This window comes from Rhipicephalus microplus, unplaced genomic scaffold (assembly GCF_043290135.1).
Source record: "Rhipicephalus microplus isolate Deutch F79 unplaced genomic scaffold, USDA_Rmic scaffold_175, whole genome shotgun sequence".
Classification (NCBI taxonomy): Eukaryota; Metazoa; Arthropoda; class Arachnida; order Ixodida; family Ixodidae; genus Rhipicephalus; species Rhipicephalus microplus.
The window spans coordinates 47,501-60,000 of NW_027464746.1; the positions used below are offsets into that span (position 1 = coordinate 47,501).

The 12,500-nt window shown below is 62.0% G+C and overlaps 1 non-coding gene across 1 annotated transcript; it reads right to left on the reverse strand.

The window, feature by feature from the left end:
• Nucleotides 1-1,343: 1,343 nt before the first annotated feature.
• On the reverse strand, nucleotides 1,344-3,158 carry LOC142791592 (small subunit ribosomal RNA). Its single transcript, XR_012890327.1, has one exon. It is a non-coding gene; the product is annotated as a small subunit ribosomal RNA (ribosomal RNA).
• Nucleotides 3,159-12,500: the final 9,342 nt, after the last annotated feature.

A 12,500-nucleotide genomic window follows, 5' to 3' on the forward strand; every position in this document is an offset into this window, starting at 1 on the left:
GCCGCCTCCCGGCCTCCGTGGAGCGCGGGATGCACGGTCCCATCGACAAGCCTCTCCCGTTTTTACCGTGGCGTCGCGGTTCACCACGGCAGGCGGGTCGGTCTCCTCCGCATAAAAAGGGGGACCCCCGCTTTTTGTTCCACGAAATCGCACAAGCTTTTTTCGCATCCACGGTTTGCCACCGCACACCAAAATGCCGATCCGGCTGCCTACTTTAGCCAACAGGTGGAGCCAGGCGCGCCGTACTTGCGCGGCACTTCCCACGTCCACCGAAGTCGGTGCCAAGGACCACTTTCGGCGCCGGAGCCGCGTACGAGCCTACTCGAGGCGGAAGAACGAAGCCAGCAAGGGCCTGGCCGCAAGTGCGTTCAATTGTCGGGACGTCCAAGTCCCTCGTTCTTCCGTGCTTCCTCTTTCGGCAAGTCGTTGCGGCACCTTCCCAAAGCGCGCAGACCCGCTAATCGCGACGAGCGCGACGTGGCCGTGCCGCCTTTCCCTCGGCAGCAAGCAAAACGCCTGGCAACGTCGACGCTCCCCTAACCGCGATCTCGCACCGTGTTTCGTGTGGCGAATTCAAAAGCCGGCCGGCGCTGCTGCAACCATTACGGTCGGTACGCATACGCCGCGGAGGGCGGGACGGTCATCGGAGCGTGCGGTTCCTCCATCGAGTACTGCGCACCTCGGCCGTCGCATCGCCGTGCCATGACCGGCCGCGCGTCAACGCGAACCGGTGCCAGCGAGATCCCTCGCCTGCAAGAACCGACCGGCAGCCTCCGTCACCCGAGGACGCGGAGGCGCTTGCCGCGGACGGCGGGACGGTATGCACTGGTGCACAGCGGACCCGTCACATCGCCAGTTCCTTGACCGACCGCCGACGCTTGTGCCGTTCCTCTCGTACTTGGCAGTCGCCGCGCGATTGTCGGGTCTCGTTCTTGCACGCTCGAACGGTCGGGAGGGCACTCGGCTGGCGTTTCGGGAACGCGCAGCCTCGCCTTCTACCGACGTAACCACGACTCGCCGTTCGCGCTCCGCCGCTCCTGTTTACAGTACTAGGCGGTCCCGCAGCGGTCGGGTCGCGCATTTCGAGCGCTTCGAGCCACGGTGCAGTGGCGGGTCGAAAGCCGACCTATGAGTGCGTTGCGCCGTTTGTACCCGCGTCCGCCACCTGGCCGACCGTCCAAGGTCGCGGTGTTGGCGTCCGCTGGGCGCAACAATTTGTCACGGGGTGCCGCTCCACATTCAGGCAGCCCCGTGGGGAAAAGCCGACCCCGCGTCCAAACGGGGTCAGCGGCAGAAAGTGTCGGGCGCAGACGCAGCTGAGGCGCTCACCCTTCACAATCCGTTAATGATCCTTCCGCAGGTTCACCTACGGAAACCTTGTTACGACTTTTACTTCCTCTAAATGATCAAGTTTGGTCATCTTTCCAACAGACCGGCGCAACCGAAAGGCCGCGCCGGACATCGGTCCGAAGACCTCACTAAATCATTCAATCGGTAGTAGCGACGGGCGGTGTGTACAAAGGGCAGGGACGTAATCAACGCGAGCTTATGACTCGCGCTTACTGGGAATTCCTCGTTCAAGGGGAACAATTGCAAGCCCCTATCCCAATCACGAAAGAAGTTCCACGGGTTACCCAGTCTTTTCAGACAGGGATAAAGACACGCTGCTTCCTTCAGTGTAGCGCGCGTGCGGCCCCGGACATCTAAGGGCATCACAGACCTGTTATTGCTCTGTTTCGTGCGGCTAGGAGCCGCTTGTCCCTCTAAGAAGGTTGTAAGGTGCTGGGAACCCCGCACCTATTTAATAGGCTAGAGTCTCGTTCGTTATCGGAATTAACCAGACAAATCGCTCCACCAACTAAGAACGGCCATGCACCACCATCCACCGAATCAAGAAAGAGCTCTCAATCTGTCAATCCTCCCAGTGTCCGGGCCGGGTAAGTTTTCCCGTGTTGAGTCAAATTAAGCCGCAGGCTCCACTCCTGGTGGTGCCCTTCCGTCAATTCCTTTAAGTTTCAGCTTTGCAACCATACTTCCCCCGGAACCCAAATACTTTGGTTTCCCGGAAGCTGCCCGCCGAGTCATTTGAGTAACTCAGGCGGATCGCTGGTTGGCATCGTTTATGGTCAGAACTAGGGCGGTATCTGATCGCCTTCGAACCTCTGACTTTCGTTCTTGATCAATGAAAACATTCTTGGCAAATGCTTTCGCAGTAGTTCGTCTTGCGACGGTCCAAGAATTTCACCTCTAGCGCCGCAATACGAATGCCCCCGTCCGTCCCTCTTAATCATTACCTCGTATTCCAAAAACCAACAGAACAGAAACGAGGTCTTGTTCTATTATTCCATGCAAGTTTATTCAGGCGACTCGCCTGCGTTGAGCACTCTAATTTTTTCAAAGTAAAAGCACCGGCCATCTCGAGGCACACAATGAAGTGCACCAAGAAAGAACCGGCATGATGTTCAGTCCGAGCCGTCGCATCGGGTAGATGCACTACTCGTCTGGAACTGAGATCCAACTACGAGCTTTTTAACCGCAGCAGCTTTAGTATACGCTATTGGAGCTGGAATTACCGCGGCTGCTGGCACCAGACTTGCCCTCCAATTGATCCTCGTTAAAGGATTTAGAGTGTACTCATTTCAATTACGGGGCCTCAAAAGAGTCCCGTATTGTTATTTTTCGTCACTACCTCCCCGTGCCGGGAGTGGGTAATTTGCGCGCCTGCTGCCTTCCTTGGATGTGGTAGCCGTTTCTCAGGCTCCCTCTCCGGAATCGAACCCCGATTCTCCGTTACCCGTAACAACCATGGTAAGCAAGTAACCTACCATCGAAAGTTGATAAGGCAGACACTTGAAAGAAACGTCGCCGGCTCGTGGCCATGCGATCAGCACAAAGTTATCCAGAGTCACCACACAATACGGGCCGAAACCCGATCGATCTTGGTCTAATAAAAGCACCCGTTACCCAAAGGGCTCCAGGCTCACTGCATGTATTAGCTCTAGAATTGCCACAGTTATCCAAGTAGGAAGAAACGATCTAAGGAACCATAACTGATTTAATGAGCCATTCGCGGTTTCGCCTTATTTCGGCATGTACTTAGACATGCATGGCTTAATCTTTGAGACAAGCATATGATTACTGGCAGGATCAACCAGGTAATCGTTCGACTGCGCGTCCGTCCTCGCCTTCGGCGGGCCGGACGCAGTCTGTGTGCGGCGGAGGCCACCTTCAGGCGCCCCAACACGCTTATTTTGCACTCCGAGATGACGGCGTTCGAGCTCGCTACGGCACAACCTTCCCGAAAGACGAGTGGGAGCCGTGCGGCAAGAAGCACGTTCATGCTCGCTCTTTTTCGTTGCATCGACTCGGTCGCGCCGTGCGGGTTGCCCAAGCCCGCTGCACTGTCGGTGGACCGGCCGGAACTAGCAACGGAGCCGAGACTGCAAAGCCGCCAGACGACGGGTCACGCCCGCGTCTTCGGCGCTTTCGCATCTGAATCGCCCGAGGACGACACGGAACACACCTCGATATCGTGGTAAAACGGCACCGTCCGACAACCAGCCCCTAACGCATCAAGCGGATGAGGCTGCAGACGACTGCCGTGGATTCCCCTGGAGCAGACCCGAGGACACGCTTGACGAGGCCGAAGCCCGCCGCATATCAGACACCCGGTCGCTTTCGCGTACGCCGCTCACGAGAACCCCCACATAATAGCAGCGATAAGTACCCAGACCTCCTTGGGCACTAATACGAGCGTACTCGAGAAAATTTCACCGCGGGTGTGCCCCGAAACGTGTGGCACGTTGAGCGTGCCACAAGTCTACGTCGCTCTCAAACCCGCCGAGGTCGTAGAATTTGCGACCCTACTCACGAAATTCCCACCGAGGATACGGCCGCAAACGTACCGCACCTTGGGTAGGCCACGAGTTTGTGCAACACTACGCTGACGGCACAGCACCGAGGTCGTGCGCGCACGCACGGGAAAATTCCGCCGCGGTTTCTGCCGAAAACGTGAGGCACCACGACTCTCCGCAAGTTCGCGTCGACTGCGAAAGACCGAAGTCGTGAACGACGTGTCCGCTACTCGCCGCCGACACGCTGGACACCAAACGTACAACGACTCGACGGCGTCGTAGAGGCCCACGACGCGGTTTTCCTTAACGACGTCTCGGCGTGGCACCGACAGGTTAGAACGGCCGACCAACGTTCCCTGTCCGCCGTTCGGCTCAGTCGAAGGGCTCGGCGACTTCGGCAACGCTGCGAAGCCGCACGGTGACGCACGCCATGTCCCCATTTTTTTTTTTTTTTTCTTTCTGCGTCTGCCGGGGTGCCCCTATAATAGCAGCGATAAGCACCCAGACCGCCGTGGGTCGCTCGCCCCGGCTGACGTGGTTTTTCGTACTCCTGCGGCGGTCGCCGTCAAGCACGTCCAAATACGCTACTTTCGTGGGCGCATTCACGCTCTTTCGCTTCGCCGGAGTGCCAGCACTCACTCTGCCAAAAACGGCGAACATCCGAGCGGCGGTTCCCACTTTTGCGTCGGCGTCGCAAACCCCGCCCCGGCAGACGAGGTTTGCCGTACTCGTGCGACGGTGGCCGGCGGGCACGTCGAAAGACGCCGATATCGTGCGCGAATTGGCGCACCTTGGCTTCACCGGAGTGCCGCCACTGACTCCTCCAAAAACGGCGAAGATCCGAGCGGCGCTTCCCACTTTCGCATCGGCGTCCCGAACTCCGCCCCGGCTGACGCGGTTTACCGTACTCGTGCGACGGTCGCCGGCGAGCACGTGGAAAGACGCCGATATCGTGCCCGAATCGGCTCCGTTCGGCTTCGCCGGAGTGCCAGCACTGGCTCGGCGAAAGACGACGAACATCCGAGCGACGGTTCTCACTATTGCGTACGCGTCGCAAACCCCGCCCCGGCAGACGCACTTTGCCGTACTCGTGCGACGGTCGCCGGCGAGCACGTAGAAAGACGCCGATATCGTGCCGGAATCGGCCCCGTTTGGCTTCGCCGGAGTGCCAGCACTCACTCGGCCACAAACGGCGAACATCCGAGCGGCGGTTCCCACTTAGCCGTCGGCGTCCCGAACTCCGCCCCGGCAGACGCGGTTGCCGAGCTCGTGCGACTAGCGACCGCGAAGCCGTCTCGCGACGCCGCTTTCGTGCGCGGCTCCCACTGCGACCTGGGTCACCCGAGGTCGACGAGCAAGAAAGAATGTCGAAAAAAAATTTTTTTTTTTTTGCGTCTGCCGGGGTGCCCCTATAATAGCAGCGATAAGCACCCAGACCGCCATGGGTCGCTCGCCCCGGCTGACGTGGTTTTTCGTTTTCCTGCGGTGGTCGTCGTCAAGCACGTCCAAACACGCCACTTTCGTGGGCGCATTCGCGCTCTTTCGCTTCGCCGGAGTGCCAGCACTCACTCTGCCAAAAACGGCGAACATCCTAGTGGCGGTTCCCACTTTTGCGTCGGCGTCGCCAACCCCGCCCCGGCATACGCGGTTTGCCGTACTCGTGCGGCGGTGGCCGGCGGGCACGTCGAAAGACACCGATATCGTGCGCGAGTCGATGCTTCTTGGTCTCGCAGGAGGGCCGCCACTCACTCCTGCAAAAACGGCGAAGATCCGAGCGGCGCTTCCCACTTTTTCGTCGGCATCGCAAACCTCGCCCCGGCAGACGCGCTTTGCCGTACTCGTGCGACGGTCGCCGGCGAGCACGTCGAAATACGCCGATATCGTGCCCGAATCGGCCCCGTTTCGCTTCGCCGGAGTGCCAGCACTCACTCGGCCAAAAACGGCGAACATCCGAGCAGCGGTACCCACTTAGCCGTCGGCATCCCGAACTCCGCGCCGGCTGACGCGGTTGCCGAGCTCGTGCGACTAGCGACCGCGAACGCGTCTCGCGACGCCGCTTTCGTGCGCGGCTCCCATTGCGACCTGGGTTACCCGAGCTCGACCAGCAAAAAAGAAGGTCGAAAAAAAATTTTTTTTTTCTGCGTCTGCCGGGGTGCCCCTATAATAGCAGCGATAAGCACCCAGACCGCCGTGGGTCGCTCGCCCCGGCTGACGTGGTTTTTCGTACTCCTGCAGCGGTCGCCGTCAAGCACGTCCAAATACGCCACTTTCGTGGGCGCTTTCGCGCTCTTTCGCGTCGCCGGTGTGCCAGCACTCACTCTGCCAAAAACGGCGAACATCCTAGTGGCGGTTCCCACTTTTGCGTCGGCGTCGCCAACCCCGCCCCGGCATACGCGGTTTGCCGTACTCGTGCGGCGGTGGCCGGCGGGCACGTCGAAAGACACCGATATCGTGCGCGAGTCGATGCTTCTTGGTCTCGCAGGAGGGCCGCCACTCACTCCTGCAAAAACGGCGAAGATCCGAGCGGCGCTTCCCACTTTTTCGTCGGCATCGCAAACCTCGCCCCGGCAGACGCGCTTTGCCGTACTCGTGCGACGGTCGCCGGCGAGCACGTCGAAATACGCCGATATCGTGCCCGAATCGGCCCCGTTTCGCTTCGCCGGAGTGCCAGCACTCACTCGGCCAAAAACGGCGAACATCCGAGCAGCGGTACCCACTTAGCCGTCGGCATCCCGAACTCCGCGCCGGCTGACGCGGTTGCCGAGCTCGTGCGACTAGCGACCGCGAACGCGTCTCGCGACGCCGCTTTCGTGCGCGGCTCCCATTGCGACCTGGGTTACCCGAGCTCGACCAGCAAAAAAGAAGGTCGAAAAAAAATTTTTTTTTTCTGCGTCTGCCGGGGTGCCCCTATAATAGCAGCGATAAGCACCCAGACCGCCGTGGGTCGCTCGCCCCGGCTGACGTGGTTTTTCGTACTCCTGCAGCGGTCGCCGTCAAGCACGTCCAAATACGCCACTTTCGTGGGCGCTTTCGCGCTCTTTCGCGTCGCCGGTGTGCCAGCACTCACTCTGCCAAAAACGGCCAACATCCGAGCGGCGGTTCCCACTTTTGCGTCGGCGTCGTAAACCCCGCCCCGGCAGACGCGGTTTGCCCTACTCGTTCGACGGTCGCCGGCGAGCGCGTCGAAAGACGCCGATATCGTGCGCTAATTGGCGCTCCTTGGCTTCTCCGGAGTGCCGCCACTCACTCCTCCAAAAACGGCGAAGATCCGAGCGGCGTTCTCCACTTTCGCATCGGCGTCCCGAACTCCGCCCGGGCTGACGCGGTTTACCGTACTCGTGCGACGGTCGCCGCCGGGCACGTCGAAAGACGCCGATATCGTGCCGTAATCGGCCCCGTTTGGCTTCGCCCGAGTGCCAGCACTCACTCGGCCAAAAACGGCGAACATCCGAGCAGCGTTTCCCACTTTCGCATCGGCGTCCCGAAGCCCGCCCCGGCAGACGCGGTTTGCCCTACTCGAGCGACGGTCGCCGGCGATCACGTCGAAAGGCGCCGAATTCGTGCACGAATCGATGCTTCTTGGTCTCGCAGGAGGGCCGCCACTCACTCCTGCAAAAACGGCGAAGATCCGAGTTGCGCTTCCCACTTTTTCGTCGGCGTCCCGAACTACGCCCCGGCTGACGCGGTTTACCGTACTCGTGCGACGGTCGCCGGCGGGCACTTCAAAATACGCCGATTTCGTGGGCGCATTCACGCTGTTTCGCTTCCCCGGAGTGCCAACACTCACTCTGCCGAAAGCGGCGATCATCCGAGCGGCGGTTCCCACTTTTGCGTCGGCTTCGCAAACGGCGCCCCGGCAGACGCGCTCGTGCGACGTACTCGTGCGACGGTCGCCGGCGAGCACGTCGAAAGACGCCGATATCGTGCTCGAATCGACCCCGTTTCGCTTCGCCGGAGTGCTGCCAGTCACGGCGCAGAGAACGGCGAACAAGTGTTTTTTTTTTTTTTCCTAGAATTTGTGTTATAGAAGGCACATTTGATATCGGACGATAATTTTCAACTTTATCACGCGCACCGATTTTCGTGTAGAGGTTTGCAAGTTTATGGGAATTTCTCCACTTGGAATAATGCGATTTAGTAGTACTACGAGAACTTCATGGATGTACTCAAGGGTACGGGGCAAGTCAGTTACGTCAACACCTGCAGATTTTTTACACTTCAAACTGAAAATTGTTGGTTGTGAGTCCTCGTGTGATATTAAAGGCCGATTCGCTAACACATAGAACAAAGAAAGAAAGGAAGAAAAAACGCCCGCGCTCGCTCAAGAAACCTGGGTTCGCAACAAGTGGCAACAACAAGCAACCGAGCGAGTGCGCCAAAACCCGTGGCGGCCGAACAAACGCGAAGTCCCAACCGCGTCAGCCGGGGCGGCACGGGACAGGAAAAATCACTTCAGCCGGGGCGGCGGGGCACCGAATAAACCTCGTCACCTCGTCGCAGGATAAAAGAGGAAACAAAAAGTCTAAACAGCGTCTGCTGGAGCGAATGCGTAATAAAACAACAACAACAACAAAAAAAAAACACCCGCGCTCAAGAAGTCTGCAATCCTCACAAAAGGCGACTGTGACCGAGCAGCGTCAGCCGGGGCCGTGCGGAAACGGAAAAACCGCGACTACCGGGGCGTCGAGGCACCGAAAAATCCACTTCAGCCGCGGCGAAAAAAAAACAAAAAGAAAGACGGAGGGGGGGGGGGGGAACCACGTCTGCCGGGGCGAAGGAAAAAAAAAAACGCGTCTGCCGGGGCGAGCCCGGGTGCGGCACCACCGGGAAAACTGTGGCAAACAGACATGGCGATCGAGTGAGTGGGCCGCCAGCCAGGCTCAGCCAAAAAGTGCAAAGTCCGAACTGCGTCAGCCGGGGCGGCAAAAACCGCGTCAGCCGGGGCGGCGCAAAAAACCGCGTCTGCCGGGGCGGCACGAAACCGCGTCAGCCGGGGCGGGGCGAAAACTGCGTCAGCCGGGGCGAAAAGAAAAAAAAAAAACGCGTCTGCCGGGGCAAGCCCGGGTGCGGCACCACCGGGAAAACTGTGGCAAACAGACATGGCGATCGAGTGAGTGGGCCGCCAGCCAGGCACAGCCGAAAAGTGCAAAGTCCGAACCGTGTCAGCCGGGGCGACGCAAAAACCGCGTCAGCCGGGGCGGCGCGAAAACCGCGTCAGCCGGGGCGGCACGAAACCGCGTCAGCCGGGGCGGCGCGAAAACTGCGTCAGCCGGGGCGGCGCGAAAACCTCGTCAGCCGGGGCGAGCGAAAAGGGGGGGGGGGAACCACGTCTGCCGGGGCGAAAGAAAAAAAAACGCGTCTGCCGGGGCGAGCCCGGGTGCGGCACCACCGGGAAGACTGTGGCAAACAGACATGGCGATCGAGTGAGTGGGCCGCCAGCCAGGCTCAGCCCAAAAAGTGCCAAGTCCGAACTGCGTCAGCCGGGGCGGCAAAAACCGCGTCAGCCGGGGCGGCGCGAAAACCGCGTCTGCCGGGGCGGCGCGAAAACTGCGTCTGCCGGGGCGAGCCCGGGTGCGGCACCACCGGGAAAACTGTGGCAAACAGACATGGCGATCGAGTGAGTGGGCCGCCAGCCAGGCACAGCCGAAAAGTGCTAAGTCCGAACTGCGTCTGCCGGGGCGGCACGAAACCGCGTCAGCCGGGGCGGCGCGAAAACCGCGTCTGCCGGGGCGGCACGAAACCGCGTCAGCCGGGGCGGCGCGAAAACTGCGTCAGCCGGGGCGAGCCCGGGTGCGGCACCACCGGGAAAACTGTGGCAAACAGACATGGCGATCGAGTGAGTGGGCCGCCAGCCAGGCACAGCCGAAAAGTGCTAAGTCCGAACTGCGTCTGCCGGGGCGGCACGAAACCGCGTCAGCCGGGGCGGCGCGAAAACCGCGTCTGCCGGGGCGGCACGAAACCGCGTCAGCCGGGGCGGCGCGAAAACTGCGTCAGCCGGGGCGAGCCCGGGTGCGGCACCACCGGGAAAACTGTGGCAAACAGACATGGCGATCGAGTGAGTGGGCCGCCAGCCAGGCACAGCCGAAAAGTGCTAAGTCCGAACTGCGTCAGCCGGGGCGGCAAAAACCGCGTCAGCCGGGGCGGCGCAAAAAACCGCGTCTGCCGGGGCGGCACGAAACCGCGTCAGCCGGGGCGGCGCGAAAACTGCGTCAGCCGGGGCGAAAGAAAAAAAAAAAAACGCGTCTGCCGGGGCGAGCCCGGGTGCGGCACCACCGGGAAAACTGTGGCAAACAGACATGGCGATCGAGTGAGTGGGCCGCCAGCCAGGCACAGCCGAAAAGTGCTAAGTCCGAACTGCGTCTGCCGGGGCGGCACGAAACCGCGTCAGCCGGGGCGGCGCGAAAACCGCGTCTGCCGGGGCGGCACGAAACCGCGTCAGCCGGGGCGGCGCGAAAACTGCGTCAGCCGGGGCGAGCCCGGGTGCGGCACCACCGGGAAAACTGTGGCAAACAGACATGGCGATCGAGTGAGTGGGCCGCCAGCCAGGCACAGCCGAAAAGTGCTAAGTCCGAACTGCGTCTGCCGGGGCGGCACGAAACCGCGTCAGCCGGGGCGGCGCGAAAACCGCGTCTGCCGGGGCGGCACGAAACCGCGTCAGCCGGGGCGGCGCGAAAACTGCGTCAGCCGGGGCGAGCCCGGGTGCGGCACCACCGGGAAAACTGTGGCAAACAGACATGGCGATCGAGTGAGTGGGCCGCCAGCCAGGCACAGCCGAAAAGTGCAAAGTCCGAACCGTGTCAGCCGGGGCGACGCAAAAACCGCGTCAGCCGGGGCGGCGCGAAAACCGCGTCAGCCGGGGCGGCACGAAACCGCGTCAGCCGGGGCGGCGCGAAAACTGCGTCAGCCGGGGCGGCGCGAAAACCTCGTCAGCCGGGGCGAGCGAAAAGGGGGGGGGGGAACCACGTCTGCCGGGGCGAAAGAAAAAAAAAACGCGTCTGCCGGGGCGAGCCCGGGTGCGGCACCACCGGGAAGACTGTGGCAAACAGACATGGCGATCGAGTGAGTGGGCCGCCAGCCAGGCTCAGCCCAAAAAGTGCCAAGTCCGAACTGCGTCAGCCGGGGCGGCAAAAACCGCGTCAGCCGGGGCGGCGCGAAAACCGCGTCTGCCGGGGCGGCGCGAAAACTGCGTCAGCCGGGGCGAGCCCGGGTGCGGCACCACCGGGAAAACTGTGGCTAACAGACATGGCGATCGAGTGAGTGGGCCACCAGCCAGGCTCAGCCAAAAAGTGCCAAGTCCGAACTGCGTCAGCCGGGGCGGCAAAAACCGCGTCAGCCGGGGCGGTGCAAAAAAACCGCGTCTGCCGGGGCGGCACGAAACCGCGTCAGCCGGGGCGGCGCGAAAACTGCGTCAGCCGGGGCGAAAGAAAAAAAAAACGCGTCTGCCGGGGCGAGCCCGGGTGCGGCACCACCGGGAAAACTGTGGCAAACAGACATGGCGATCGAGTGAGTGGGCCGCCAGCCAGGCACAGCCGAAAAGTGCTAAGTCCGAACTGCGTCTGCCGGGGCGGCACGAAACCGCGTCAGCCGGGGCGGCGCGAAAACCGCGTCTGCCGGGGCGGCACGAAACCGCGTCAGCCGGGGCGGCGCGAAAACTGCGTCAGCCGGGGCGAGCCCGGGTGCGGCACCACCGGGAAAACTGTGGCAAACAGACATGGCGATCGAGTGAGTGGGCCGCCAGCCAGGCACAGCCGAAAAGTGCTAAGTCCGAACTGCGTCTGCCGGGGCGGCACGAAACCGCGTCAGCCGGGGCGGCGCGAAAACCGCGTCTGCCGGGGCGGCACGAAACCGCGTCAGCCGGGGCGGCGCGAAAACTGCGTCAGCCGGGGCGAGCCCGGGTGCGGCACCACCGGGAAAACTGTGGCAAACAGACATGGCGATCGAGTGAGTGGGCCGCCAGCCAGGCACAGCCGAAAAGTGCTAAGTCCGAACTGCGTCAGCCGGGGCGGCAAAAACCACGTCAGCCGGGGCGGCGCAAAAAACCGCGTCTGCCGGGGCGGCACGAAACCGCGTCAGCCGGGGCGGCGCGAAAACTGCGTCAGCCGGGGCGAAAGAAAAAAAAAAAACGCGTCTGCCGGGGCGAGCCCGGGTGCGGCACCACCGGGAAAACTGTGGCAAACAGACATGGCGATCGAGTGAGTGGGCCGCCAGCCAGGCACAGCCGAAAAGTGCTAAGTCCGAACTGCGTCTGCCGGGGCGGCACGAAACCGCGTCAGCCGGGGCGGCGCGAAAACCGCGTCTGCCGGGGCGGCACGAAACCGCGTCAGCCGGGGCGGCGCGAAAACTGCGTCAGCCGGGGCGAGCCCGGGTGCGGCACCACCGGGAAAACTGTGGCAAACAGACATGGCGATTGAGTGAGTGGGCCGCCAGCCAGGCACAGCCGAAAAGTGCTAAGTCCGAACTGCGTCTGCCGGGGCGGCACGAAACCGCGTCAGCCGGGGCGGCGCGAAAACCGCGTCTGCCGGGGCGGCACGAAACCGCGTCAGCCGGGGCGGCGCGAAAACTGCGTCAGCCGGGGCGAGCCCGGGTGCGGCACCACCGGGAAAACTGTGGCAAACAGACATGGCGATCGAGTGAGTGGGCCGCCAG